Raw genomic sequence first — 27,990 nt, forward strand, 5'->3', positions numbered from 1 at the left:
TCCTGCTTTCATATTATCAAGAAAATATCATGAAGATCATTGAATTATACATTATTGCCTCACCCCTTCCGATCGCCTGACGAACGCCTGACGATTGCCATTCTCACCCTGCCGGGCAAAGCCAAATAAGCCATGCATATTTACAGTTCCTTTGAAAGGCAGAGCGAGGACTAGGACCTCTGTTCCGACTGAATCTGCATCCACAGAAAGGATGTTATAAGGCCCTACAAATTTCACCAAGGAGATGTGAAAGTCTTCCCCCATAAAATACTTTTTTTCCCAGATACCCCGGCTCTTAGGCAAATGAGGTTACTCCTCAAAACCCCACCCCCACTCACCATAAATATCCTTCTCTCCTGCTGTCCATTCAAATGATACAAGGTATCTTGTACATAGAGAGAAAGGGAGAATAGGCAGACTTGCTTCAAAGATTTGGTGACCTTGGATGGGTGGGTTGAATGAAGAAGTGAACCTGGTTTCTGGCAAAGGAGTATCGAGATGAAGATGAGGAAAAGTGAACATGGACCACATTCATAGGTTAGAGAAATACATTTAATAGGTTGAATGGTTTTGAAAAGTGAACTTCGAGCAGTAATTGTTGTTTTTTAAACTGCAAAGAAATTAAAAATGAATGTGGGATTGGAGGCACACTCTGAGCAGAAAAGCACCATAAGCTGCTATGGTGCAACTCAAGATGGTGAATAGAACCTTTAATATGATGATGCTCTTCTTTTGCTAGTTTTTTCGAGTCACCTTTTATTGTAAGTAGCTGATACAGCATTTTTTGCAGCTCTTCAGTTTATGGTTATCATGTGAGAACACTGTTTTCATCATATTTATTATTCTACAAATGTATTTTTAAATGCACTGATGTGGTGTTTGCATGAAATGCAAGATGGCACATCATGGAATGTTTAAACTGAGCATCGCGGAGGATATGTGATATTTGGCACCCAGAGGAGTAGGACACGTAGATCCTATAAGAAGTAAAGACTCTCTCAAGGGCCGTCCATACTCTGAGTTTAAACTTTACTTTTTGTGAAATGGTTTATGAAAATCAACACGGCTGCTACAGGTGAGGCTCGAACTCACAACCTCGGCATGGCTCAGTGCAAGTACTGCTGTATAAGTACCGCGCGCTAACCGATTGCGCCACTGGAGCTCTCTCTTTTCACATCTCCCCAGGTGAGCCATCTACAGCTGACCAAGTAGATGACAGACACTGCTCCATCATTCACTGTGCAAGATCGACTCACATGCTAGCATGTTATCATGACTATTAAAAATACAGTCCAAACGGAATAGATTCTATAATTGTCCTATAACATATGCTCTGTCTATTCAAAACCCCATAGAATTATATCTTGACAGTTCTGACAAAGTCTAGGGGAATCTTATGAATATTTGTAATTAGCACATAGTAAGAATTTCCCAAAAATGAAATGTAGGTCCCTGATTGGGGGAAGACGTGGAATGTGAGATCTTGCCTCAGCTGTTTTTTTCTTTTTTAGGTACAGTATATTGACACTTCAGTACCTTTTGTGAAGCAAGGTTTCAGATGGGGCTGTAGGGCAGACGAGGTGGCCGAGTGGTTAAGGCGATGGACTGCTAATCCATTGTGCTCTGCACGCGTGGGTTCGAATCCCACCTTCGTCGGAAAGCCATCAGAGTCTCTTTTGATGGCCAGCATTTCTTGTAGTATAATTACACTCTCTTTCAAGACAGAGCCAGGATCCGCTAGATGGGATCATCTGACTGTTCCATTTTAACAAATATGTCAAATAAAGTGAAGTATTTTGTGCGTAATAGAAATTAGATCTTTCATGGAGTTTCCAGAGGATTGCCTTTCACTCACTCCTGGCTTATTACCCAGTTTGGATAAATAGATTGATAAGAAAGCAGCTCTTACTCCTAAAGTTTAGGCCGTCTCAAATGAATGACTGTTAACATATGTCTGCCCCACAGAGACAGATCACTTCTAATAAGTGGGTTCTCTATATGTCACTGATTGCAGACATACTAACTAGAGCTATAGGTATGGTCTTGAATGCGAAAACTCTTATTTTCTCATATGAAAATGTAGTTTTTCATACTTCCAAAAAAAGTGCCTGAAGCATGGTCTTCAATGTGTGCGCGCACGTGGACATTCATATGCAACTACGTTTCCATACAGAGTCTCAAAATCATAGATATATTCATACCTCAGTAAGAATACATGTTGCAATTTACATCCTGCGTGCAGACTGGCCTTGTATCTCAGTGGCAGAGCACTGGTCTTGTAAACCAGGGGTCATGAGTTCAAGCCTCATCAGGGCCTTTTTACATGAGTCTTTCTGTATGTTGTTTTCAAGTCATTCTTCCCTGGAGTCACACCTTGCTTTAGGATTGCTTATTGCCAAGCTTCCCTTTCCTGCTTTCATATTATCAAGAAAATATCATGAAGATCATTGAATTATAAATTATTGCCTTACCCCTTCCGATCGCCTGACGAACGCCTGACAAACGCCATTCTCACCCTGCCGGGCAAAGCCAAATAAGCCATGCATATTTACAGTTCCTTTGAAAGGCAGAGCGAGGACTAGGACCTCTGTTCCGACTGAATCTGCATCCACAGAAAGGATGTTATAAGGCCCTACAAATTTCACCAAGGAGATGTGAAAGTCTTCCCCCATAAAATACTTTTTTTCCCAGATACCCCGGCTCTTAGGCAAATGAGGTTACTCCTCAAAACCCCACCCCCACTCACCATAAATATCCTTCTCTCCTGCTGTCCATTCAAATGATACAAGGTATCTTGTACATAGAGAGAAAGGGAGAATAGGCAGACTTGCTTCAAAGATTTGGTGACCTTGGATGGGTGGGTTGAATGAAGAAGTGAACCTGGTTTCTGGCAAAGGAGTATCGAGATGAAGATGAGGAAAAGTGAACATGGACCACATTCATAGGTTAGAGAAATACATTTAATAGGTTGAATGGTTTTGAAAAGTGAACTTCGAGCAGTAATTGTTGTTTTTTAAACTGCAAAGAAATTAAAAATGAATGTGGGATTGGAGGCACACTCTGAGCAGAAAAGCACCATAAGCTGCTATGGTGCAACTCAAGATGGTGAATAGAACCTTTAATATGATGATGCTCTTCTTTTGCTAGTTTTTTCGAGTCACCTTTTATTGTAAGTAGCTGATACAGCATTTTTTGCAGCTCTTCAGTTTATGGTTATCATGTGAGAACACTGTTTTCATCATATTTATTATTCTACAAATGTATTTTTAAATGCACTGATGTGGTGTTTGCATGAAATGCAAGATGGCACATCATGGAATGTTTAAACTGAGCATCGCGGAGGATATGTGATATTTGGCACCCAGAGGAGTAGGACACGTAGATCCTATAAGAAGTAAAGACTCTCTCAAGGGCCGTCCATACTCTGAGTTTAAACTTTACTTTTTGTGAAATGGTTTATGAAAATCAACACGGCTGCTACAGGTGAGGCTCGAACTCACAACCTCGGCATGGCTCAGTGCAAGTACTGCTGTATAAGTACCGCGCGCTAACCGATTGCGCCACTGGAGCTCTCTCTTTTCACATCTCCCCAGGTGAGCCATCTACAGCTGACCAAGTAGATGACAGACACTGCTCCATCATTCACTGTGCAAGATCGACTCACATGCTAGCATGTTATCATGACTATTAAAAATACAGTCCAAACGGAATAGATTCTATAATTGTCCTATAACATATGCTCTGTCTATTCAAAACCCCATAGAATTATATCTTGACAGTTCTGACAAAGTCTAGGGGAATCTTATGAATATTTGTAATTAGCACATAGTAAGAATTTCCCAAAAATGAAATGTAGGTCCCTGATTGGGGGAAGACGTGGAATGTGAGATCTTGCCTCAGCTGTTTTTTTCTTTTTTAGGTACAGTATATTGACACTTCAGTACCTTTTGTGAAGCAAGGTTTCAGATGGGGCTGTAGGGCAGACGAGGTGGCCGAGTGGTTAAGGCGATGGACTGCTAATCCATTGTGCTCTGCACGCGTGGGTTCGAATCCCACCTTCGTCGGAAAGCCATCAGAGTCTCTTTTGATGGCCAGCATTTCTTGTAGTATAATTACACTCTCTTTCAAGACAGAGCCAGGATCCGCTAGATGGGATCATCTGACTGTTCCATTTTAACAAATATGTCAAATAAAGTGAAGTATTTTGTGCGTAATAGAAATTAGATCTTTCATGGAGTTTCCAGAGGATTGCCTTTCACTCACTCCTGGCTTATTACCCAGTTTGGATAAATAGATTGATAAGAAAGCAGCTCTTACTCCTAAAGTTTAGGCCGTCTCAAATGAATGACTGTTAACATATGTCTGCCCCACAGAGACAGATCACTTCTAATAAGTGGGTTCTCTATATGTCACTGATTGCAGACATACTAACTAGAGCTATCGGTATGGTCTTGAATGCGAAAACTCTTATTTTCTCATATGAAAATGTAGTTTTTCATACTTCCAAAAAAAGTGCCTTAAGCATGGTCTTCAATGTGTGCGCGCACGTGGACATTCATATGCAACTACGTTTCCATACAGAGTCTCAAAATCATAGATATATTCATACCTCAGTAAGAATACATGTTGCAATTTACATCCTGCGTGCAGACTGGCCTTGTAGCTCAGTGGCAGAGCACTGGTCTTGTAAACCAGGGGTCATGAGTTCAAGCCTCATCAGGGCCTTTTTACATGAGTCTTTCTGTATGTTGTTTTCAAGTCATTCTTCCCTGGAGTCACACCTTGCTTTAGGATTGCTTATTGCCAAGCTTCCCTTTCCTGCTTTCATATTATCAAGAAAATATCATGAAGATCATTGAATTATAAATTATTGCCTCACCCCTTCCGATCGCCTGACGAACGCCTGACGAACGCCATTCTCACCCTGCCGGGCAAGCCCTGCCGGGCAAAGCCAAATAAGCCATGCATATTTACAGTTCCTTTGAAAGGCAGAGCGAGGACTAGGACCTCTGTTCCGACTGAATCTGCATCCACAGAAAGGATGTTATAAGGCGCTACAAATTTCACCAAGGAGATGTGAAAGTCTTCCCCCATAAAATACTTTTTTTCCCAGACACCCCGGCTCTTAGGCAAATGAGGTTACTCCTCAAAACCCCACCCCCACTCACCATAAATATCCTTCTCTCCTGCTGTCCATTCAAATGATACAAGGTATCTTGTACATAGAGAGAAAGGGAGAATAGGCAGACTTGCTTCAAAGATTTGGTGACCTTGGATGGGTGGGTTGAATGAAGAAGTGAACCTGGTTTCTGGCAAAGGAGTATCGAGATGAAGATGAGGAAAAGTGAACATGGACCACATTCATAGGTTAGAGAAATACATTTAATAGGTTGAATGGTTTTGAAAAGTGAACTTCGAGCAGTAATTGTTGTTTTTTAAACTGCAAAGAAATTAAAAATGAATGTGGGATTGGAGGCACACTCTGAGCAGAAAAGCACCATAAGCTGCTATGGTGCAACTCAAGATGGTGAATAGAACCTTTAATATGATGATGCTCTTCTTTTGCTAGTTTTTTCGAGTCACCTTTTATTGTAAGTAGCTGATACAGCATTTTTTGCAGCTCTTCAGTTTATGGTTATCATGTGAGAACACTGTTTTCATCATATTTATTATTCTACAAATGTATTTTTAAATGCACTGATGTGGTGTTTGCATGAAATGCAAGATGGCACATCATGGAATGTTTAAACTGAGCATCGCGGAGGATATGTGATATTTGGCACCCAGAGGAGTAGGACACGTAGATCCTATAAGAAGTAAAGACTCTCTCAAGGGCCGTCCATACTCTGAGTTTAAACTTTACTTTTTGTGAAATGGTTTATGAAAATCAACACGGCTGCTACAGGTGAGGCTCGAACTCACAACCTCGGCATGGCTCAGTGCAAGTACTGCTGTATAAGTACCGCGCGCTTACCGATTGCGCCACTGGAGCTCTCTCTTTTCACATCTCCCCAGGTGAGCCATCTACAGCTGACCAAGTAGATGACAGACACTGCTCCATCATTCACTGTGCAAGATCGACTCACATGCTAGCATGTTATCATGACTATTAAAAATACAGTCCAAACGGAATAGATTCTATAATTGTCCTATAACATATGCTCTGTCTATTCAAAACCCCATAGAATTATATCTTGACAGTTCTGACAAAGTCTAGGGGAATCTTATGAATATTTGTAATTAGCACATAGTAAGAATTTCCCAAAAATGAAATGTAGGTCCCTGATTGGGGGAAGACGTGGAATGTGAGATCTTGCCTCAGCTGTTTTTTTCTTTTTTAGGTACAGTATATTGACACTTCAGTACCTTTTGTGAAGCAAGGTTTCAGATGGGGCTGTAGGGCAGACGAGGTGGCCGAGTGGTTAAGGCGATGGACTGCTAATCCATTGTGCTCTGCACGCGTGGGTTCGAATCCCACCTTCGTCGGAAAGCCATCAGAGTCTCTTTTGATGGCCAGCATTTCTTGTAGTATAATTACACTCTCTTTCAAGACAGAGCCAGGATCCGCTAGATGGGATCATCTGACTGTTCCATTTTAACAAATATGTCAAATAAAGTGAAGTATTTTGTGCGTAATAGAAATTAGATCTTTCATGGAGTTTCCAGAGGATTGCCTTTCACTCACTCCTGGCTTATTACCCAGTTTGGATAAATAGATTGATAAGAAAGCAGCTCTTACTCCTAAAGTTTAGGCCGTCTCAAATGAATGACTGTTAACATATGTCTGCCCCACAGAGACAGATCACTTCTAATAAGTGGGTTCTCTATATGTCACTGATTGCAGACATACTAACTAGAGCTATCGGTATGGTCTTGAATGCGAAAACTCTTATTTTCTCATATGAAAATGTAGTTTTTCATACTTCCAAAAAAAGTGCCTTAAGCATGGTCTTCAATGTGTGCGCGCACGTGGACATTCATATGCAACTACGTTTCCATACAGAGTCTCAAAATCATAGATATATTCATACCTCAGTAAGAATACATGTTGCAATTTACATCCTGCGTGCAGACTGGCCTTGTAGCTCAGTGGCAGAGCACTGGTCTTGTAAACCAGGGGTCATGAGTTCAAGCCTCATCAGGGCCTTTTTACATGAGTCTTTCTGTATGTTGTTTTCAAGTCATTCTTCCCTGGAGTCACACCTTGCTTTAGGATTGCTTATTGCCAAGCTTCCCTTTCCTGCTTTCATATTATCAAGAAAATATCATGAAGATCATTGAATTATAAATTATTGCCTTACCCCTTCCGATCGCCTGACGAACGCCTGACAAACGCCATTCTCACCCTGCCGGGCAAAGCCAAATAAGCCATGCATATTTACAGTTCCTTTGAAAGGCAGAGCGAGGACTAGGACCTCTGTTCCGACTGAATCTGCATCCACAGAAAGGATGTTATAAGGCCCTACAAATTTCACCAAGGAGATGTGAAAGTCTTCCCCCATAAAATACTTTTTTTCCCAGATACCCCGGCTCTTAGGCAAATGAGGTTACTCCTCAAAACCCCACCCCCACTCACCATAAATATCCTTCTCTCCTGCTGTCCATTCAAATGATACAAGGTATCTTGTACATAGAGAGAAAGGGAGAATAGGCAGACTTGCTTCAAAGATTTGGTGACCTTGGATGGGTGGGTTGAATGAAGAAGTGAACCTGGTTTCTGGCAAAGGAGTATCGAGATGAAGATGAGGAAAAGTGAACATGGACCACATTCATAGGTTAGAGAAATACATTTAATAGGTTGAATGGTTTTGAAAAGTGAACTTCGAGCAGTAATTGTTGGTTTTTAAACTGCAAAGAAATTAAAAATGAATGTGGGATTGGAGGCACACTCTGAGCAGAAAAGCACCATAAGCTGCTATGGTGCAACTCAAGATGGTGAATAGAACCTTTAATATGATGATGCTCTTCTTTTGCTAGTTTTTTCGAGTCACCTTTTATTGTAAGTAGCTGATACAGCATTTTTTGCAGCTCTTCAGTTTATGGTTATCATGTGAGAACACTGTTTTCATCATATTTATTATTCTACAAATGTATTTTTAAATGCACTGATGTGGTGTTTGCATGAAATGCAAGATGGCACATCATGGAATGTTTAAACTGAGCATCGCGGAGGATATGTGATATTTGGCACCCAGAGGAGTAGGACACGTAGATCCTATAAGAAGTAAAGACTCTCTCAAGGGCCGTCCATACTCTGAGTTTAAAGTTTACTTTTTGTGAAATGGTTTATGAAAAACAACACGGCTGCTACAGGTGAGGCTCGAACTCACAACCTCGGCATGGCTCAGTGCAAGTACTGCTGTATAAATACCGCGCGCTAACCGATTGCGCCACTGGAGCTCTCTCTTTTCACATCTCCCCAGGTGAGCCATCTACAGCTGACCAAGTAGATGACAGACACTGCTCCATCATTCACTGTGCAAGATCGACTCACATGCTAGCATGTTATCATGACTATTAAAAATACAGTCCAAACGGAATAGATTCTATAATTGTCCTATAACATATGCTCTGTCTATTCAAAACCCCATAGAATTATATCTTGACAGTTCTGACAAAGTCTAGGGGAATCTTATGAATATTTGTAATTAGCACATAGTAAGAATTTCCCAAAAATGAAATGTAGGTCCCTGATTGGGGGAAGACGTGGAATGTGAGATCTTGCCTCAGCTGTTTTTTTCTTTTTTAGGTACAGTATATTGACACTTCAGTACCTTTTGTGAAGCAAGGTTTCAGATGGGGCTGTAGGGCAGACGAGGTGGCCGAGTGGTTAAGGCGATGGACTGCTAATCCATTGTGCTCTGCACGCGTGGGTTCGAATCCCACCTTCGTCGGAAAGCCATCAGAGTCTCTTTTGATGGCCAGCATTTCTTGTAGTATAATTACACTCTCTTTCAAGACAGAGCCAGGATCCGCTAGATGGGATCATCTGACTGTTCCATTTTAACAAATATGTCAAATAAAGTGAAGTATTTTGTGCGTAATAGAAATTAGATCTTTCATGGAGTTTCCAGAGGATTGCCTTTCACTCACTCCTGGCTTATTAACCAGTTTGGATAAATAGATTGATAAGAAAGCAGCTCTTACTCCTAAAGTTTAGGCCGTCTCAAATGAATGACTGTTAACATATGTCTGCCCCACAGAGACAGATCACTTCTAATAAGTGGGTTCTCTATATGTCACTGATTGCAGACATACTATCTAGAGCTATCGGTATGGTCTTGAATGCGAAAACTCTTATTTTCTCATATGAAAATGTAGTTTTTCATACTTCCAAAAAAAGTGCCTTAAGCATGGTCTTCAATGTGTGCGCGCACGTGGACATTCATATGCAACTACGTTTCCATACAGAGTCTCAAAATCATAGATATATTCATACCTCAGTAAGAATACATGTTGCAATTTACATCCTGTGTGCAGACTGGCCTTGTAGCTCAGTGGCAGAGCACTGGTCTTGTAAACCAGGGGTCATGAGTTCAAGCCTCATCAGGGCCTTTTTACATGAGTCTTTCTGTATGTTGTTTTCAAGTCATTCTTCCCTGGAGTCACACCTTGCTTTAGGATTGCTTATTGCCAAGCTTCCCTTTCCTGCTTTCATATTATCAAGAAAATATCATGAAGATCATTGAATTATACATTATTGCCTCACCCCTTCCGATCGCCTGACGAACGCCTGACGATTGCCATTCTCACCCTGCCGGGCAAAGCCAAATAAGCCATGCATATTTACAGTTCCTTTGAAAGGCAGAGCGAGGACTAGGACCTCTGTTCCGACTGAATCTGCATCCACAGAAAGGATGTTATAAGGCCCTACAAATTTCACCAAGGAGATGTGAAAGTCTTCCCCCATAAAATACTTTTTTTCCCAGATACCCCGGCTCTTAGGCAAATGAGGTTACTCCTCAAAACCCCACCCCCACTCACCATAAATATCCTTCTCTCCTGCTGTCCATTCAAATGATACAAGGTATCTTGTACATAGAGAGAAAGGGAGAATAGGCAGACTTGCTTCAAAGATTTGGTGACTTTGGATGGGTGGGTTGAATGAAGAAGTGAACCTGGTTTCTGGGAAAGGAGTATCGAGATGAAGATGAGGAAAAGTGAACATGGACCACATTCATAGGTTAGAGAAATACATTTAATAGGTTGAATGGTTTTGAAAAGTGAACTTCGAGCAGTAATTGTTGGTTTTTAAACTGCAAAGAAATTAAAAATGAATGTGGGATTGGAGGCACACTCTGAACAGAAAAGCACCATAAGCTGCTATGGTGCAACTCAAGATGGTGAATAGAACCTTTAATATGATGATGCTCTTCTTTTGCTAGTTTTTTCGAGTCACCTTTTATTGAAAGTAGCTGATACAGCATTTTTTGCAGCTCTTCAGTTTATGGTTATCATGTGAGAACACAGTTTTCATCATATTTATTATTCTACAAATGTATTTTTAAATGCACTGATGTGGTGTTTGCATGAAATGCAAGATGGCACATCATGGAATGTTTAAACTGAGCATCGCGGAGGATATGTGATATTTGGCACCCAGAGGAGTAGGACACGTAGATCCTATAAGAAGTAAAGACTCTCTAGCAAGGGCCGTCCATACTCTGAGTTTAAACTTTACTTTTTGTGAAATGGTTTATGAAAAACAACACGGCTGCTCCAGGTGAGGCTCGAACTCACAACCTCGGCATGGCTCAGTGCAAGTACTGCTGTATAAGTACCGCGCGCTAACCGATTGTGCCACTGGAGCTCTCTCTTTTCACATCTCCCCAGGTGAGCCATCTACAGCTGACCAAGTAGATGACAGACACTGCTCCATCATTCACTGTGCAAGATCGACTCACATGCTAGCATGTTATCATGACTATTAAAAATACAGTCCAAACGGAATAGATTCTATAATTGTCCTATAACATATGCTCTGTCTATTCAAAACCCCATAGAATTATATCTTGACAGTTCTGACAAAGTCTAGGGGAATCTTATGAATATTTGTAATTAGCACATAGTAAGAATTTCCCAAAAATGAAATGTAGGTCCCTGATTGGGGGAAGACGTGGAATGTGAGATCTTGCCTCAGCTGTTTTTTTCTTTTTTGGGTACAGTATATTGACACTTCAGTACCTTTTGTGAAGCAAGGTTTCAGATGGGGCTGTAGGGCAGACGAGGTGGCCGAGTGGTTAAGGCGATGGACTGCTAATCCATTGTGCTCTGCACGCGTGGGTTCGAATCCCACCTTCGTCGGAAAGCCATCAGAGTCTCTTTTGATGGCCAGCATTTCTTGTAGTATAATTACACTCTCTTTCAAGACAGAGCCAGGATCCGCTAGATGGGATCATCTGACTGTTCCATTTTAACAAATATGTCAAATAAAGTGAAGTATTTTGTGCGTAATAGAAATTAGATCTTTCATGGAGTTTCCAGAGGATTGCCTTTCACTCACTCCTGGCTTATTAACCAGTTTGGATAAATAGATTGATAAGAAAGCAGCTCTTACTCCTAAAGTTTAGGCCGTCTCAAATGAATGACTGTTAACATATGTCTGCCCCACAGAGACAGATCACTTCTAATAAGTGGGTTCTCTATATGTCACTGATTGCAGGCATACTATCTAGAGCTATCGGTATGGTCTTGAATGCGAAAACTCTTATTTTCTCATATGAAAATGTAGTTTTTCATACTTCCAAAAAAAGTGCCTTAAGCATGGTCTTCAATGTGTGCGCGCACGTGGACATTCATATGCAACTACGTTTCCATACAGAGTCTCAAAATCATAGATATATTCATACCTCAGTAAGAATACATGTTGCAATTTACATCCTGTGTGCAGACTGGCCTTGTAGCTCAGTGGCAGAGCACTGGTCTTGTAAACCAGGGGTCATGAGTTCAAGCCTCATCAGGGCCTTTTTACATGAGTCTTTCTGTATGTTGTTTTCAAGTCATTCTTCCCTGGAGTCACACCTTGCTTTAGGATTGCTTATTGCCAAGCTTCCCTTTCCTGCTTTCATATTATCAAGAAAATATCATGAAGATCATTGAATTATACATTATTGCCTCACCCCTTCCGATCGCCTGACGAACGCCTGACAAACGCCATTCTCACCCTGCCGGGCAAAGCCAAATAAGCCATGCATATTTACAGTTCCTTTGAAAGGCAGAGCGAGGACTAGGACCTCTGTTCCGACTGAATCTGCATCCACAGAAAGGATGTTATAAGGCCCTACAAATTTCACCAAGGAGATGTGAAAGTCTTCCCCCATAAAATACTTTTTTTCCCAGATACCCCGGCTCTTAGGCAAATGAGGTTACTCCTCAAAACCCCACCCCCACTCACCATAAATATCCTTCTCTCCTGCTGTCCATTCAAATGATACAAGGTATCTTGTACATAGAGAGAAAGGGAGAATAGGCAGACTTGCTTCAAAGATTTGGTGACTTTGGATGGGTGGGTTGAATGAAGAAGTGAACCTGGTTTCTGGGAAAGGAGTATCGAGATGAAGATGAGGAAAAGTGAACATGGACCACATTCATAGGTTAGAGAAATACATTTAATAGGTTGAATGGTTTTGAAAAGTGAACTTCGAGCAGTAATTGTTGGTTTTTAAACTGCAAAGAAATTAAAAATGAATGTGGGATTGGAGGCACACTCTGAACAGAAAAGCACCATAAGCTGCTATGGTGCAACTCAAGATGGTGAATAGAACCTTTAATATGATGATGCTCTTCTTTTGCTAGTTTTTTCGAGTCACCTTTTATTGTAAGTAGCTGATACAGCATTTTTTGCAGCTCTTCAGTTTATGGTTATCATGTGAGAACACAGTTTTCATCATATTTATTATTCTACAAATGTATTTTTAAATGCACTGATGTGGTGTTTGCATGAAATGCAAGATGGCACATCATGGAATGTTTAAACTGAGCATCGCGGAGGATATGTGATATTTGGCACCCAGAGGAGTAGGACACGTAGATCCTATAAGAAGTAAAGACTCTCTAGCAAGGGCCGTCCATACTCTGAGTTTAAACTTTACTTTTTGTGAAATGGTTTATGAAAAACAACACGGCTGCTCCAGGTGAGGCTCGAACTCACAACCTCGGCATGGCTCAGTGCAAGTACTGCTGTATAAGTACCGCGCGCTAACCGATTGCGCCACTGGAGCTCTCTCTTTTCACATCTCCCCAGGTGAGCCATCTACAGCTGACCAAGTAGATGACAGACACTGCTCCATCATTCACTGTGCAAGATCGACTCACATGCTAGCATGTTATCATGACTATTAAAAATACAGTCCAAACGGAATAGATTCTATAATTGTCCTATAACATATGCTCTGTCTATTCAAAACCCCATAGAATTATATCTTGACAGTTCTGACAAAGTCTAGGGGAATCTTATGAATATTTGTAATTAGCACATAGTAAGAATTTCCCAAAAATGAAATGTAGGTCCCTGATTGGGGGAAGACGTGGAATGTGAGATCTTGCCTCAGCTGTTTTTTTCTTTTTTAGGTACAGTATATTGACACTTCAGTACCTTTTGTGAAGCAAGGTTTCAGATGGGGCTGTAGGGCAGACGAGGTGGCCGAGTGGTTAAGGCGATGGACTGCTAATCCATTGTGCTCTGCATGCGTGGGTTCGAATCCCACCTTCGTCGGAAAGCCATCAGAGTCTCTTTTGATGGCCAGCATTTCTTGTAGTATAATTACACTCTCTTTCAAGACAGAGCCAGGATCCGCTAGATGGGATCATCTGACTGTTCCATATTAACAAATATGTCAAATAAAGTGAAGTATTTTGTGCGTAATAGAAATTAGATCTTTCATGGAGTTTCCAGAGGATTGCCTTTCACTCACTCCTGGCTTATGAACCAGTTTGGATAAATAGATTGATAAGAAAGCAGCTCTTACTCCTAAAGTTTAGGCAGTCTCAAATGAATGACTGTTAACATATGTCTGCCCCACAGAGACAGATCACTTCTAATAAGTGGGTTCTCTATATGTCACTGATTGCAGACATACTAACTAGAGCTATCGGTATGGTCTTGAATGCGAAAACTCTTATTTTCTCATATGAAAATGTAGTTTTTCATACTTCCAAAAAAAGTGCCTTAAGCATGGTCTTCAATGTGTGCGCGCACGTGGACATTCATATGCAACTACGTTTCCATACAGAGTCTCAAAATCATAGATATATTCATACCTCAGTAAGAATACATGTTGCAATTTACATCCTGCGTGCAGACTGGCCTTGTAGCTCAGTGGCAGAGCACTGGTCTTGTAAACCAGGGGTCATGAGTTCAAGCCTCATCAGGGCCTTTTTACATGAGTCTTTCTGTATGTTGTTTTCAAGTCATTCTTCCCTGGAGTCACACCTTGCTTTAGGATTGCTTATTGCCAAGCTTCCCTTTCCTGCTTTCATATTATCAAGAAAATATCATGAAGATCATTGAATTATACATTATTGCCTCACCCCTTCCGATCGCCTGACGAACGCCTGACAAACGCCATTCTCACCCTGCCGGGCAAAGCCAAATAAGCCATGCATATTTACAGTTCCTTTGAAAGGCAGAGCGAGGACTAGGACCTCTGTTCCGACTGAATCTGCATCCACAGAAAGGATGTTATAAGGCCCTACAAATTTCACCAAGGAGATGTGAAAGAAAATACTTTTTTTCCCAGATACCCCGGCTCTTAGGCAAATGAGGTTACTCCTCAAAACCCCACCCCCACTCACCATAAATATCCTTCTCTCCTGCTGTCCATTCAAATGATACAAGGTATCTTGTACATAGAGAGAAAGGGAGAATAGGCAGACTTGCCTCAAAGATTTGGTGACCTTGGATGGGTGGGTTGAATGAAGAAGTGAACCTGGTTTCTGGGAAAGGAGTATCGAGATGAAGATGAGGAAAAGTGAACATGGACCACATTCATAGGTTAGAGAAATACATTTAATAGGTTGAATGGTTTTGAAAAGTGAACTTCGAGCAGTAATTGTTGGTTTTTAAACTGCAAAGAAATTAAAAATGAATGTGGGATTGGAGGCACACTCTGAGCAGAAAAGCACCATAAGCTGCTATGGTGCAACTCAAGATGGTGAATAGAACCTTTAATATGATGATGCTCTTCTTTTGCTAGTTTTTTCGAGTCACCTTTTATTGTAAGTAGCTGATACAGCATTTTTTGCAGCTCTTCAGTTTATGGTTATCATGTGAGAACACTGTTTTCATCATATTTATTATTCTACAAATGTATTTTTAAATGCACTGATGTGGTGTTTGCATGAAATGCAAGATGGCACATCATGGAATGTTTAAACTGAGCATCGCGGAGGATATGTGATATTTGGCACCCAGAGGAGTAGGACACGTAGATCCTATAAGAAGTAAAGACTCTCTAGCAAGGGCCGTCCATACTCTGAGTTTAAACTTTACTTTTTGTGAAATGGTTTATGAAAATCAACACGGCTGCTACAGGTGAGGCTCGAACTCACAACCTCGGCATGGCTCAGTGCAAGTACTGCTGTATAAGTACCGCGCGCTAACCGATTGCGCCACTGGAGCTCTCTCTTTTCACATCTCCCCAGGTGAGCCATCTACAGCTGACCAAGTAGATGACAGACACTGCTCCATCATTCACTGTGCAAGATCGACTCACATGCTAGCATGTTATCATGACTATTAAAAATACAGTCGAAACGGAATAGATTCTATAATTGTCCTATAACATATGCTCTGTCTATTCAAAACCCCATAGAATTATATCTTGACAGTTCTGACAAAGTCTAGGGGAATCGTATGAATATTTGTAATTAGCACATAGTAAGAATTTCCCAAAAATGAAATGTAGGTCCCTGATTGGGGGAAGACGTGGAATGTGAGATCTTGCCTCAGCTGTTTTTTTCTTTTTTAGGTACAGTATATTGACACTTCAGTACCTTTTGTGAAGCAAGGTTTCAGATGGGGCTGTAGGGCAGACGAGGTGGCCGAGTGGTTAAGGCGATGGACTGCTAATCCATTGTGCTCTGCACGCGTGGGTTCGAATCCCACCTTTGTCGGAAAGCCATCAGAGTCTCTTTTGATGGCCAGCATTTCTTGTAGTATAATTACACTCTCTTTCAAGACAGAGCCAGGATCCGCTAGATGGGATCATCTGACTGTTCCATTTTAACAAATATGTCAAATAAAGTGAAGTATTTTGTGCGTAATAGAAATTAGATCTTTCATGGAGTTTCCAGAGGATTGCCTTTCACTCACTCCTGGCTTATTAACCAGTTTGGATAAATAGATTGATAAGAAAGCAGCTCTTACTCCTAAAGTTTAGGCCGTCTCAAATGAATGACTGTTAACATATGTCTGCCCCACAGAGACAGATCACTTCTAATAAGTGGGTTCTCTATATGTCACTGATTGCAGACATACTAACTAGAGCTATCGGTATGGTCTTGAATGCGAAAACTCTTATTTTCTCATATGAAAATGTAGTTTTTCATACTTCCAAAAAAAGTGCCTTAAGCATGGTCTTCAATGTGTGCGCGCACGTGGACATTCATATGCAACTACGTTTCCATACAGAGTCTCAAAATCATAGATATATTCATACCTCAGTAAGAATACATGTTGCAATTTACATCCTGCGTGCAGACTGGCCTTGTAGCTCAGTGGCAGAGCACTGGTCTTGTAAACCAGGGGTCATGAGTTCAAGCCTCATCAGGGCCTTTTTACATGAGTCTTTCTGTATGTTGTTTTCAAGTCATTCTTCCCTGGAGTCACACCTTGCTTTAGGATTGCTTATTGCCAAGCTTCCCTTTCCTGCTTTCATATTATCAAGAAAATATCATGAAGATCATTGAATTATACATTATTGCCTCACCCCTTCCGATCGCCTGACGAACGCCTGACAAACGCCATTCTCACCCTGCCGGGCAAAGCCAAATAAGCCATGCATATTTACAGTTCCTTTGAAAGGCAGAGCGAGGACTAGGACCTCTGTTCCGACTGAATCTGCATCCACAGAAAGGATGTTATAAGGCCCTACAAATTTCACCAAGGAGATGTGAAAGTCTTCCCCCATAAAATACTTTTTTTCCCAGATACCCCGGCTCTTAGGCAAATGAGGTTACTCCTCAAAACCCCACCCCCACTCACCATAAATATCCTTCTCTCCTGCTGTCCATTCAAATGATACAAGGTATCTTGTACATAGAGAGAAAGGGAGAATAGGCAGACTTGCTTCAAAGATTTGGTGACCTTGGATGGGTGGGTTGAATGAAGAAGTGAACCTGGTTTCTGGGAAAGGAGTATCGAGATGAAGATGAGGAAAAGTGAACATGGACCACATTCATAGGTTAGAGAAATACATTTAATAGGTTGAATGGTTTTGAAAAGTGAACTTCGAGCAGTAATTGTTGGTTTTTAAACTGCAAAGAAATTAAAAATGAATGTGGGATTGGAGGCACACTCTGAGCAGAAAAGCACCATAAGCTGCTATGGTGCAACTCAAGATGGTGAATAGAACCTTTAATATGATGATGCTCTTCTTTTGCTAGTTTTTTCGAGTCACCTTTTATTGTAAGTAGCTGATACAGCATTTTTTGCAGCTCTTCAGTTTATGGTTATCATGTGAGAACACTGTTTTCATCATATTTATTATTCTACAAATGTATTTTTAAATGCACTGATGTGGTGTTTGCATGAAATGCAAGATGGCACATCATGGAATGTTTAAACTGAGCATCGCGGAGGATATGTGATATTTGGCACCCAGAGGAGTAGGACACGTAGATCCTATAAGAAGTAAAGACTCTCTAGCAAGGGCCGTCCATACTCTGAGTTTAAACTTTACTTTTTGTGAAATGGTTTATGAAAATCAACACGGCTGCTACAGGTGAGGCTCGAACTCACAACCTCGGCATGGCTCAGTGCAAGTACTGCTGTATAAGTACCGCGCGCTAACCGATTGCGCCACTGGAGCTCTCTCTTTTCACATCTCCCCAGGTGAGCCATCTACAGCTGACCAAGTAGATGACAGACACTGCTCCATCATTCACTGTGCAAGATCGACTCACATGCTAGCATGTTATCATGACTATTAAAAATACAGTCGAAACGGAATAGATTCTATAATTGTCCTATAACATATGCTCTGTCTATTCAAAACCCCATAGAATTATATCTTGACAGTTCTGACAAAGTCTAGGGGAATCGTATGAATATTTGTAATTAGCACATAGTAAGAATTTCCCAAAAATGAAATGTAGGTCCCTGATTGGGGGAAGACGTGGAATGTGAGATCTTGCCTCAGCTGTTTTTTTCTTTTTTAGGTACAGTATATTGACACTTCAGTACCTTTTGTGAAGCAAGGTTTCAGATGGGGCTGTAGGGCAGACGAGGTGGCCGAGTGGTTAAGGCGATGGACTGCTAATCCATTGTGCTCTGCACGCGTGGGTTCGAATCCCACCTTTGTCGGAAAGCCATCAGAGTCTCTTTTGATGGCCAGCATTTCTTGTAGTATAATTACACTCTCTTTCAAGACAGAGCCAGGATCCGCTAGATGGGATCATCTGACTGTTCCATTTTAACAAATATGTCAAATAAAGTGAAGTATTTTGTGCGTAATAGAAATTAGATCTTTCATGGAGTTTCCAGAGGATTGCCTTTCACTCACTCCTGGCTTATTAACCAGTTTGGATAAATAGATTGATAAGAAAGCAGCTCTTACTCCTAAAGTTTAGGCCGTCTCAAATGAATGACTGTTAACATATGTCTGCCCCACAGAGACAGATCACTTCTAATAAGTGGGTTCTCTATATGTCACTGATTGCAGACATACTAACTAGAGCTATCGGTATGGTCTTGAATGCGAAAACTCTTATTTTCTCATATGAAAATGTAGTTTTTCATACTTCCAAAAAAAGTGCCTTAAGCATGGTCTTCAATGTGTGCGCGCACGTGGACATTCATATGCAACTACGTTTCCATACAGAGTCTCAAAATCATAGATATATTCATACCTCAGTAAGAATACACATTGCAATTTACATCCTGCGTGCAGACTGGCCTTGTAGCTCAGTGGCAGAGCACTGGTCTTGTAAACCAGGGGTCATGAGTTCAAGCCTCATCAGGGCCTTTTTACATGAGTCTTTCTGTATGTTGTTTTCAAGTCATTCTTCCCTGGAGTCACACCTTGCTTTAGGATTGCTTATTGCCAAGCTTCCCTTTCCTGCTTTCATATTATCAAGAAAATATCATGAAAATCATTGAATTATAAATTATTGCCTCACCCCTTCCGATCGCCTGACGAACGCCTGACAAACGCCATTCTCACCCTGCCGGGCAAGCCCTGCCGGGCAAAGCCAAATAAGCCATGCATATTTACAGTTCCTTTGAAAGGCAGAGCGAGGACTAGGACCTCTGTTCCGACTGAATCTGCATCCACAGAAAGGATGTTATAAGGCCCTACAAATTTCACCAAGGAGATGTGAAAGTCTTCCCCCATAAAATACTTTTTTTCCCAGATACCCCGGCTCTTAGGCAAATGAGGTTACTCCTCAAAACCCCACCCCCACTCACCATAAATATCCTTCTCTCCTGCTGTCCATTCAAATGATACAAGGTATCTTGTACATAGAGAGAAAGGGAGAATAGGCAGACTTGCTTCAAAGATTTGGTGACCTTGGATGGGTGGGTTGAATGAAGAAGTGAACCTGGTTTCTGGCAAAGGAGTATCGAGATGAAGATGAGGAAAAGTGAACATGGACCACATTCATAGGTTAGAGTAATACATTTAATAGGTTGAATGGTTTTGAAAAGTGAACTTCGAGCAGTAATTGTTGTTTTTTGAACTGCAAAGAAATTAAAAATGAATGTGGGATTGGAGGCACACTCTGAGCAGAAAAGCACCATAAGCTGCTATGGTGCAACTCAAGATGGTGAATAGAACCTTTAATATGATGATGCTCTTCTTTTGCTAGTTTTTTCGAGTCACCTTTTATTGTAAGTAGCTGATACAGCATTTTTTGCAGCTCTTCAGTTTATGGTTATCATGTGAGAACACTGTTTTCATCATATTTATTATTCTACAAATGTATTTTTAAATGCACTGATGTGGTGTTTGCATGAAATGCAAGATGGCACATCATGGAATGTTTAAACTGAGCATCGCGTAGGATATGTGATATTTGGCACCCAGAGGAGTAGGACACGTAGATCCTATAAGAAGTAAAGACTCTCTAGCAAGGGCCGTCCATACTCTGAGTTTAAACTTTACTTTTTGTGAAATGGTTTATGAAAATCAACACGGCTGCTACAGGTGAGGCTCGAACTCACAACCTCGGCATGGCTCAGTGCAAGTACTGCTGTATAAGTACCGCGCGCTAACCGATTGCGCCACTGGAGCTCTCTCTTTTCACATCTCCCCAGGTGAGCCATCTACAGCTGACCAAGTAGATGACAGACACTGCTCCATCATTCACTGTGCAAGATCGACTCACATGCTAGCATGTTATCATGACTATTAAAAATACAGTCGAAACGGAATAGATTCTATAATTGTCCTATAACATATGCTCTGTCTATTCAAAACCCCATAGAATTATATCTTGACAGTTCTGACAAAGTCTAGGGGAATCGTATGAATATTTGTAATTAGCACATAGTAAGAATTTCCCAAAAATGAAATGTAGGTCCCTGATTGGGGGAAGACGTGGAATGTGAGATCTTGCCTCAGCTGTTTTTTTCTTTTTTAGGTACAGTATATTGACACTTCAGTACCTTTTGTGAAGCAAGGTTTCAGATGGGGCTGTAGGGCAGACGAGGTGGCCGAGTGGTTAAGGCGATGGACTGCTAATCCATTGTGCTCTGCACGCGTGGGTTCGAATCCCACCTTTGTCGGAAAGCCATCAGAGTCTCTTTTGATGGCCAGCATTTCTTGTAGTATAATTACACTCTCTTTCAAGACAGAGCCAGGATCCGCTAGATGGGATCATCTGACTGTTCCATTTTAACAAATATGTCAAATAAAGTGAAGTATTTTGTGCGTAATAGAAATTAGATCTTTCATGGAGTTTCCAGAGGATTGCCTTTCACTCACTCCTGGCTTATTAACCAGTTTGGATAAATAGATTGATAAGAAAGCAGCTCTTACTCCTAAAGTTTAGGCCGTCTCAAATGAATGACTGTTAACATATGTCTGCCCCACAGAGACAGATCACTTCTAATAAGTGGGTTCTCTATATGTCACTGATTGCAGACATACTAACTAGAGCTATCGGTATGGTCTTGAATGCGAAAACTCTTATTTTCTCATATGAAAATGTAGTTTTTCATACTTCCAAAAAAAGTGCCTTAAGCATGGTCTTCAATGTGTGCGCGCACGTGGACATTCATATGCAACTACGTTTCCATACAGAGTCTCAAAATCATAGATATATTCATACCTCAGTAAGAATACATGTTGCAATTTACATCCTGCGTGCAGACTGGCCTTGTAGCTCAGTGGCAGAGCACTGGTCTTGTAAACCAGGGGTCATGAGTTCAAGCCTCATCAGGGCCTTTTTACATGAGTCTTTCTGTATGTTGTTTTCAAGTCATTCTTCCCTGGAGTCACACCTTGCTTTAGGATTGCTTATTGCCAAGCTTCCCTTTCCTGCTTTCATATTATCAAGAAAATATCATGAAAATCATTGAATTATAAATTATTGCCTCACCCCTTCCGATCGCCTGACGAACGCCTGACAAACGCCATTCTCACCCTGCCGGGCAAGCCCTGCCGGGCAAAGCCAAATAAGCCATGCATATTTACAGTTCCTTTGAAAGGCAGAGCGAGGACTAGGACCTCTGTTCCGACTGAATCTGCATCCACAGAAAGGATGTTATAAGGCCCTACAAATTTCACCAAGGAGATGTGAAAGTCTTCCCCCATAAAATACTTTTTTTCCCAGATACCCCGGCTCTTAGGCAAATGAGGTTACTCCTCAAAACCCCACCCCCACTCACCATAAATATCCTTCTCTCCTGCTGTCCATTCAAATGATACAAGGTATCTTGTACATAGAGAGAAAGGGAGAATAGGCAGACTTGCTTCAAAGATTTGGTGACCTTGGATGGGTGGGTTGAATGAAGAAGTGAACCTGGTTTCTGGCAAAGGAGTATCGAGATGAAGATGAGGAAAAGTGAACATGGACCACATTCATAGGTTAGAGAAATACATTTAATAGGTTGAATGGTTTTGAAAAGTGAACTTCGAGCAGTAATTGTTGTTTTTTAAACTGCAAAGAAATTAAAAATGAATGTGGGATTGGAGGCACACTCTGAGCAGAAAAGCACCATAAGCTGCTATGGTGCAACTCAAGATGGTGAATAGAACCTTTAATATGATGATGCTCTTCTTTTGCTAGTTTTTTCGAGTCACCTTTTATTGTAAGTAGCTGATACAGCATTTTTTGCAGCTCTTCAGTTTATGGTTATCATGTGAGAACACTGTTTTCATCATATTTATTATTCTACAAATGTATTTGTAAATGCACTGATGTGGTGTTTGCATGAAATGCAAGATGGCACATCATGGAATGTTTAAACTGAGCATCGCGGAGGATATGTGATATTTGGCACCCAGAGGAGTAGGACACGTAGATCCTATAAGAAGTAAAGACTCTCTCAAGGGCCGTCCATACTCTGAGTTTAAACTTTACTTTTTGTGAAATGGTTTATGAAAATCAACACGGCTGCTACAGGTGAGGCTCGAACTCACAACCTCGGCATGGCTCAGTGCAAGTACTGCTGTATAAGTACCGCGCGCTAACCGATTGCGCCACTGGAGCTCTCTCTTTTCACATCTCCCCAGGTGAGCCATCTACAGCTGACCAAGTAGATGACAGACACTGCTCCATCATTCACTGTGCAAGATCGACTCACATGCTAGCATGTTATCATGACTATTAAAAATACAGTCCAAACGGAATAGATTCTATAATTGTCCTATAACATATGCTCTGTCTATTCAAAACCCCATAGAATTATATCTTGACAGTTCTGACAAAGTCTAGGGGAATCTTATGAATATTTGTAATTAGCACATAGTAAGAATTTCCCAAAAATGAAATGTAGGTCCCTGATTGGGGGAAGACGTGGAATGTGAGATCTTGCCTCAGCTGTTTTTTTCTTTTTTAGGTACAGTATATTGACACTTCAGTACCTTTTGTGAAGCAAGGTTTCAGATGGGGCTGTAGGGCAGACGAGGTGGCCGAGTGGTTAAGGCGATGGACTGCTAATCCATTGTGCTCTGCACGCGTGGGTTCGAATCCCACCTTCGTCGGAAAGCCATCAGAGTCTCTTTTGATGGCCAGCATTTCTTGTAGTATAATTACACTCTCTTTCAAGACAGAGCCAGGATCCGCTAGATGGGATCATCTGACTGTTCCATTTTAACAAATATGTCAAATAAAGTGAAGTATTTTGTGCGTAATAGAAATTAGATCTTTCATGGAGTTTCCAGAGGATTGCCTTTCACTCACTCCTGGCTTATTACCCAGTTTGGATAAATAGATTGATAAGAAAGCAGCTCTTACTCCTAAAGTTTAGGCCGTCTCAAATGAATGACTGTTAACATATGTCTGCCCCACAGAGACAGATCACTTCTAATAAGTGGGTTCTCTATATGTCACTGATTGCAGACATACTAACTAGAGCTATCGGTATGGTCTTGAATGCGAAAACTCTTATTTTCTCATATGAAAATGTAGTTTTTCATACTTCCAAAAAAAGTGCCTTAAGCATGGTCTTCAATGTGTGCGCGCACGTGGACATTCATATGCAACTACGTTTCCATACAGAGTCTCAAAATCATAGATATATTCATACCTCAGTAAGAATACATGTTGCAATTTACATCCTGCGTGCAGACTGGCCTTGTAGCTCAGTGGCAGAGCACTGGTCTTGTAAACCAGGGGTCATGAGTTCAAGCCTCATCAGGGCCTTTTTACATGAGTCTTTCTGTATGTTGTTTTCAAGTCATTCTTCCCTGGAGTCACACCTTGCTTTAGGATTGCTTATTGCCAAGCTTCCCTTTCCTGCTTTCATATTATCAAGAAAATATCATGAAGATCATTGAATTATAAATTATTGCCTCACCCCTTCCGATCGCCTGACGAACGCCTGACGAACGCCATTCTCACCCTGCCGGGCAAGCCCTGCCGGGCAAAGCCAAATAAGCCATGCATATTTACAGTTCCTTTGAAAGGCAGAGCGAGGACTAGGACCTCTGTTCCGACTGAATCTGCATCCACAGAAAGGATGTTATAAGGCGCTACAAATTTCACCAAGGAGATGTGAAAGTCTTCCCCCATAAAATACTTTTTTTCCCAGATACCCCGGCTCTTAGGCAAATGAGGTTACTCCTCAAAACCCCACCCCCACTCACCATAAATATCCTTCTCTCCTGCTGTCCATTCAAATGATACAAGGTATCTTGTACATAGAGAGAAAGGGAGAATAGGCAGACTTGCTTCAAAGATTTGGTGACCTTGGATGGGTGGGTTGAATGAAGAAGTGAACCTGGTTTCTGGCAAAGGAGTATCGAGATGAAGATGAGGAAAAGTGAACATGGACCACATTCATAGGTTAGAGAAATACATTTAATAGGTTGAATGGTTTTGAAAAGTGAACTTCGAGCAGTAATTGTTGTTTTTTAAACTGCAAAGAAATTAAAAATGAATGTGGGATTGGAGGCACACTCTGAGCAGAAAAGCACCATAAGCTGCTATGGTGCAACTCAAGATGGTGAATAGAACCTTTAATATGATGATGCTCTTCTTTTGCTAGTTTTTTCGAGTCACCTTTTATTGTAAGTAGCTGATACAGCATTTTTTGCAGCTCTTCAGTTTATGGTTATCATGTGAGAACACTGTTTTCATCATATTTATTATTCTACAAATGTATTTTTAAATGCACTGATGTGGTGTTTGCATGAAATGCAAGATGGCACATCATGGAATGTTTAAACTGAGCATCGCGGAGGATATGTGATATTTGGCACCCAGAGGAGTAGGACACGTAGATCCTATAAGAAGTAAAGACTCTCTCAAGGGCCGTCCATACTCTGAGTTTAAACTTTACTTTTTGTGAAATGGTTTATGAAAATCAACACGGCTGCTACAGGTGAGGCTCGAACTCACAACCTCGGCATGGCTCAGTGCAAGTACTGCTGTATAAGTACCGCGCGCTTACCGATTGCGCCACTGGAGCTCTCTCTTTTCACATCTCCCCAGGTGAGCCATCTACAGCTGACCAAGTAGATGACAGACACTGCTCCATCATTCACTGTGCAAGATCGACTCACATGCTAGCATGTTATCATGACTATTAAAAATACAGTCCAAACGGAATAGATTCTATAATTGTCCTATAACATATGCTCTGTCTATTCAAAACCCCATAGAATTATATCTTGACAGTTCTGACAAAGTCTAGGGGAATCTTATGAATATTTGTAATTAGCACATAGTAAGAATTTCCCAAAAATGAAATGTAGGTCCCTGATTGGGGGAAGACGTGGAATGTGAGATCTTGCCTCAGCTGTTTTTTTCTTTTTTAGGTACAGTATATTGACACTTCAGTACCTTTTGTGAAGCAAGGTTTCAGATGGGGCTGTAGGGCAGACGAGGTGGCCGAGTGGTTAAGGCGATGGACTGCTAATCCATTGTGCTCTGCACGCGTGGGTTCGAATCCCACCTTCGTCGGAAAGCCATCAGAGTCTCTTTTGATGGCCAGCATTTCTTGTAGTATAATTACACTCTCTTTCAAGACAGAGCCAGGATCCGCTAGATGGGATCATCTGACTGTTCCATTTTAACAAATATGTCAAATAAAGTGAAGTATTTTGTGCGTAATAGAAATTAGATCTTTCATGGAGTTTCCAGAGGATTGCCTTTCACTCACTCCTGGCTTATTACCCAGTTTGGATAAATAGATTGATAAGAAAGCAGCTCTTACTCCTAAAGTTTAGGCCGTCTCAAATGAATGACTGTTAACATATGTCTGCCCCACAGAGACAGATCACTTCTAATAAGTGGGTTCTCTATATGTCACTGATTGCAGACATACTAACTAGAGCTATCGGTATGGTCTTGAATGCGAAAACTCTTATTTTCTCATATGAAAATGTAGTTTTTCATACTTCCAAAAAAAGTGCCTTAAGCATGGTCTTCAATGTGTGCGCGCACGTGGACATTCATATGCAACTACGTTTCCATACAGAGTCTCAAAATCATAGATATATTCATACCTCAGTAAGAATACATGTTGCAATTTACATCCTGCGTGCAGACTGGCCTTGTAGCTCAGTGGCAGAGCACTGGTCTTGTAAACCAGGGGTCATGAGTTCAAGCCTCATCAGGGCCTTTTTACATGAGTCTTTCTGTATGTTGTTTTCAAGTCATTCTTCCCTGGAGTCACACCTTGCTTTAGGATTGCTTATTGCCAAGCTTCCCTTTCCTGCTTTCATATTATCAAGAAAATATCATGAAGATCATTGAATTATAAATTATTGCCTTACCCCTTTCGATCGCCTGACGAACGCCTGACAAACGCCATTCTCACCCTGCCGGGCAAGCCCTGCCGGGCAAAGCCAAATAAGCCATGCATATTTACAGTTCCTTTGAAAGGCAGAGCGAGGACTAGGACCTCTGTTCCGACTGAATCTGCATCCACAGAAAGGATGTTATAAGGCCCTACAAATTTCACCAAGGAGATGTGAAAGTCTTCCCCCATAAAATACTTTTTTTCCCAGATACCCCGGCTCTTAGGCAAATGAGGTTACTCCTCAAAACCCCACCCCCACTTACCATAAATATCCTTCTCTCCTGCTGTCCATTCAAATGATACAAGGTATCTTGTACATAGAGAGAAAGGGAGAATAGGCAGACTTGCTTCAAAGATTTGGTGACCTTGGATGGGTGGGTTGAATGAAGAAGTGAACCTGGTTTCTGGCAAAGGAGTATCGAGATGAAGATGAGGAAAAGTGAACATGGACCACATTCATAGGTTAGAGAAATACATTTAATAGGTTGAATGGTTTTGAAAAGTGAACTTCGAGCAGTAATTGTTGTTTTTTAAACTGCAAAGAAATTAAAAATGAATGTGGGATTGGAGGCACACTCTGAGCAGAAAAGCACCATAAGCTGCTATGGTGCAACTCAAGATGGTGAATAGAACCTTTAATATGATGATGCTCTTCTTTTGCTAGTTTTTTCGAGTCACCTTTTATTGTAAGTAGCTGATACAGCATTTTTTGCAGCTCTTCAGTTTATGGTTATCATGTGAGAACACTGTTTTCATCATATTTATTATTCTACAAATGTATTTTTAAATGCACTGATGTGGTGTTTGCATGAAATGCAAGATGGCACATCATGGAATGTTTAAACTGAGCATCGCGGAGGATATGTGATATTTGGCACCCAGAGGAGTAGGACACGTAGATCCTATAAGAAGTAAAGACTCTCTAGCAAGGGCCGTCCATACTCTGAGTTTAAACTTTACTTTTTGTGAAATGGTTTATGAAAATCAACACGGCTGCTACAGGTGAGGCTCGAACTCACAGCCTCGGCATGGCTCAGTGCAAGTACTGCTGTATAAGTACCGCGAGCTAACCGATTGCGCCACTGGAGCTCTCTCTTTTCACATCTCCCCAGGTGAGCCATCTACAGCTGACCAAGTAGATGACAGACACTGCTCCATCATTCACTGTGCAAGATCGACTCACATGCTAGCATGTTATCATGACTATTAAAAATACAGTCCAAACGGAATAGATTCTATAATTGTCCTATAACATATGCTCTGTCTATTCAAAACCCCATAGAATTATATCTTGACAGTTCTGACAAAGTCTAGGGGAATCGTATGAATATTTGTAATTAGCACATAGTAAGAATTTC

General features: G+C 41.1%; 22 non-coding genes across 22 annotated transcripts; 20 read left to right on the plus strand and 2 right to left on the minus strand.

The window, feature by feature from the left end:
- The first annotated feature begins 1,574 nt into the window (after nucleotides 1–1,574).
- TRNAS-GCU (transfer RNA serine (anticodon GCU)) lies at nucleotides 1,575–1,656 on the plus strand. The gene has a single exon. It is a non-coding gene; the product is annotated as a tRNA-Ser (tRNA).
- A 2,326-nt stretch (nucleotides 1,657–3,982) lies between these two features.
- Nucleotides 3,983–4,064, plus strand: TRNAS-GCU (transfer RNA serine (anticodon GCU)). Its single transcript has one exon. It is a non-coding gene; the product is annotated as a tRNA-Ser (tRNA).
- Nucleotides 4,065–4,653: 589 nt separating this feature from the next.
- On the plus strand, nucleotides 4,654–4,725 carry TRNAT-UGU (transfer RNA threonine (anticodon UGU)). The gene has a single exon. It is a non-coding gene; the product is annotated as a tRNA-Thr (tRNA).
- Nucleotides 4,726–6,404: 1,679 nt separating this feature from the next.
- On the plus strand, nucleotides 6,405–6,486 carry TRNAS-GCU (transfer RNA serine (anticodon GCU)). The gene has a single exon. It is a non-coding gene; the product is annotated as a tRNA-Ser (tRNA).
- Nucleotides 6,487–7,075: 589 nt separating this feature from the next.
- TRNAT-UGU (transfer RNA threonine (anticodon UGU)) lies at nucleotides 7,076–7,147 on the plus strand. The gene has a single exon. It is a non-coding gene; the product is annotated as a tRNA-Thr (tRNA).
- Nucleotides 7,148–8,812: 1,665 nt separating this feature from the next.
- Nucleotides 8,813–8,894, plus strand: TRNAS-GCU (transfer RNA serine (anticodon GCU)). Its single transcript has one exon. It is a non-coding gene; the product is annotated as a tRNA-Ser (tRNA).
- A 589-nt stretch (nucleotides 8,895–9,483) lies between these two features.
- TRNAT-UGU (transfer RNA threonine (anticodon UGU)) lies at nucleotides 9,484–9,555 on the plus strand. The gene has a single exon. It is a non-coding gene; the product is annotated as a tRNA-Thr (tRNA).
- Nucleotides 9,556–10,715: 1,160 nt separating this feature from the next.
- On the minus strand, nucleotides 10,716–10,810 carry TRNAI-UAU (transfer RNA isoleucine (anticodon UAU)). The gene is made up of 2 exons: nucleotides 10,773–10,810; nucleotides 10,716–10,751 (listed from the first exon to the last, which is right to left on the minus strand). It is a non-coding gene; the product is annotated as a tRNA-Ile (tRNA).
- A 412-nt stretch (nucleotides 10,811–11,222) lies between these two features.
- TRNAS-GCU (transfer RNA serine (anticodon GCU)) lies at nucleotides 11,223–11,304 on the plus strand. The gene has a single exon. It is a non-coding gene; the product is annotated as a tRNA-Ser (tRNA).
- Nucleotides 11,305–11,893: 589 nt separating this feature from the next.
- On the plus strand, nucleotides 11,894–11,965 carry TRNAT-UGU (transfer RNA threonine (anticodon UGU)). The gene has a single exon. It is a non-coding gene; the product is annotated as a tRNA-Thr (tRNA).
- Nucleotides 11,966–13,125: 1,160 nt separating this feature from the next.
- TRNAI-UAU (transfer RNA isoleucine (anticodon UAU)) lies at nucleotides 13,126–13,220 on the minus strand. Its single transcript has 2 exons — nucleotides 13,183–13,220; nucleotides 13,126–13,161 (listed from the first exon to the last, which is right to left on the minus strand). It is a non-coding gene; the product is annotated as a tRNA-Ile (tRNA).
- A 1,083-nt stretch (nucleotides 13,221–14,303) lies between these two features.
- On the plus strand, nucleotides 14,304–14,375 carry TRNAT-UGU (transfer RNA threonine (anticodon UGU)). The gene has a single exon. It is a non-coding gene; the product is annotated as a tRNA-Thr (tRNA).
- Nucleotides 14,376–16,031: 1,656 nt separating this feature from the next.
- Nucleotides 16,032–16,113, plus strand: TRNAS-GCU (transfer RNA serine (anticodon GCU)). Its single transcript has one exon. It is a non-coding gene; the product is annotated as a tRNA-Ser (tRNA).
- Nucleotides 16,114–16,702: 589 nt separating this feature from the next.
- TRNAT-UGU (transfer RNA threonine (anticodon UGU)) lies at nucleotides 16,703–16,774 on the plus strand. The gene has a single exon. It is a non-coding gene; the product is annotated as a tRNA-Thr (tRNA).
- Nucleotides 16,775–18,441: 1,667 nt separating this feature from the next.
- TRNAS-GCU (transfer RNA serine (anticodon GCU)) lies at nucleotides 18,442–18,523 on the plus strand. Its single transcript has one exon. It is a non-coding gene; the product is annotated as a tRNA-Ser (tRNA).
- A 589-nt stretch (nucleotides 18,524–19,112) lies between these two features.
- Nucleotides 19,113–19,184, plus strand: TRNAT-UGU (transfer RNA threonine (anticodon UGU)). The gene has a single exon. It is a non-coding gene; the product is annotated as a tRNA-Thr (tRNA).
- Nucleotides 19,185–20,865: 1,681 nt separating this feature from the next.
- On the plus strand, nucleotides 20,866–20,947 carry TRNAS-GCU (transfer RNA serine (anticodon GCU)). The gene has a single exon. It is a non-coding gene; the product is annotated as a tRNA-Ser (tRNA).
- Nucleotides 20,948–21,536: 589 nt separating this feature from the next.
- On the plus strand, nucleotides 21,537–21,608 carry TRNAT-UGU (transfer RNA threonine (anticodon UGU)). Its single transcript has one exon. It is a non-coding gene; the product is annotated as a tRNA-Thr (tRNA).
- A 1,679-nt stretch (nucleotides 21,609–23,287) lies between these two features.
- Nucleotides 23,288–23,369, plus strand: TRNAS-GCU (transfer RNA serine (anticodon GCU)). The gene has a single exon. It is a non-coding gene; the product is annotated as a tRNA-Ser (tRNA).
- Nucleotides 23,370–23,958: 589 nt separating this feature from the next.
- TRNAT-UGU (transfer RNA threonine (anticodon UGU)) lies at nucleotides 23,959–24,030 on the plus strand. The gene has a single exon. It is a non-coding gene; the product is annotated as a tRNA-Thr (tRNA).
- Nucleotides 24,031–25,709: 1,679 nt separating this feature from the next.
- TRNAS-GCU (transfer RNA serine (anticodon GCU)) lies at nucleotides 25,710–25,791 on the plus strand. Its single transcript has one exon. It is a non-coding gene; the product is annotated as a tRNA-Ser (tRNA).
- A 589-nt stretch (nucleotides 25,792–26,380) lies between these two features.
- TRNAT-UGU (transfer RNA threonine (anticodon UGU)) lies at nucleotides 26,381–26,452 on the plus strand. Its single transcript has one exon. It is a non-coding gene; the product is annotated as a tRNA-Thr (tRNA).
- Nucleotides 26,453–27,990: the final 1,538 nt, after the last annotated feature.

This window comes from Triturus cristatus, chromosome 12 (genome assembly GCF_964204655.1).
Source record: "Triturus cristatus chromosome 12, aTriCri1.1, whole genome shotgun sequence".
NCBI classification, from domain to species: Eukaryota; Metazoa; Chordata; class Amphibia; order Caudata; family Salamandridae; genus Triturus; species Triturus cristatus.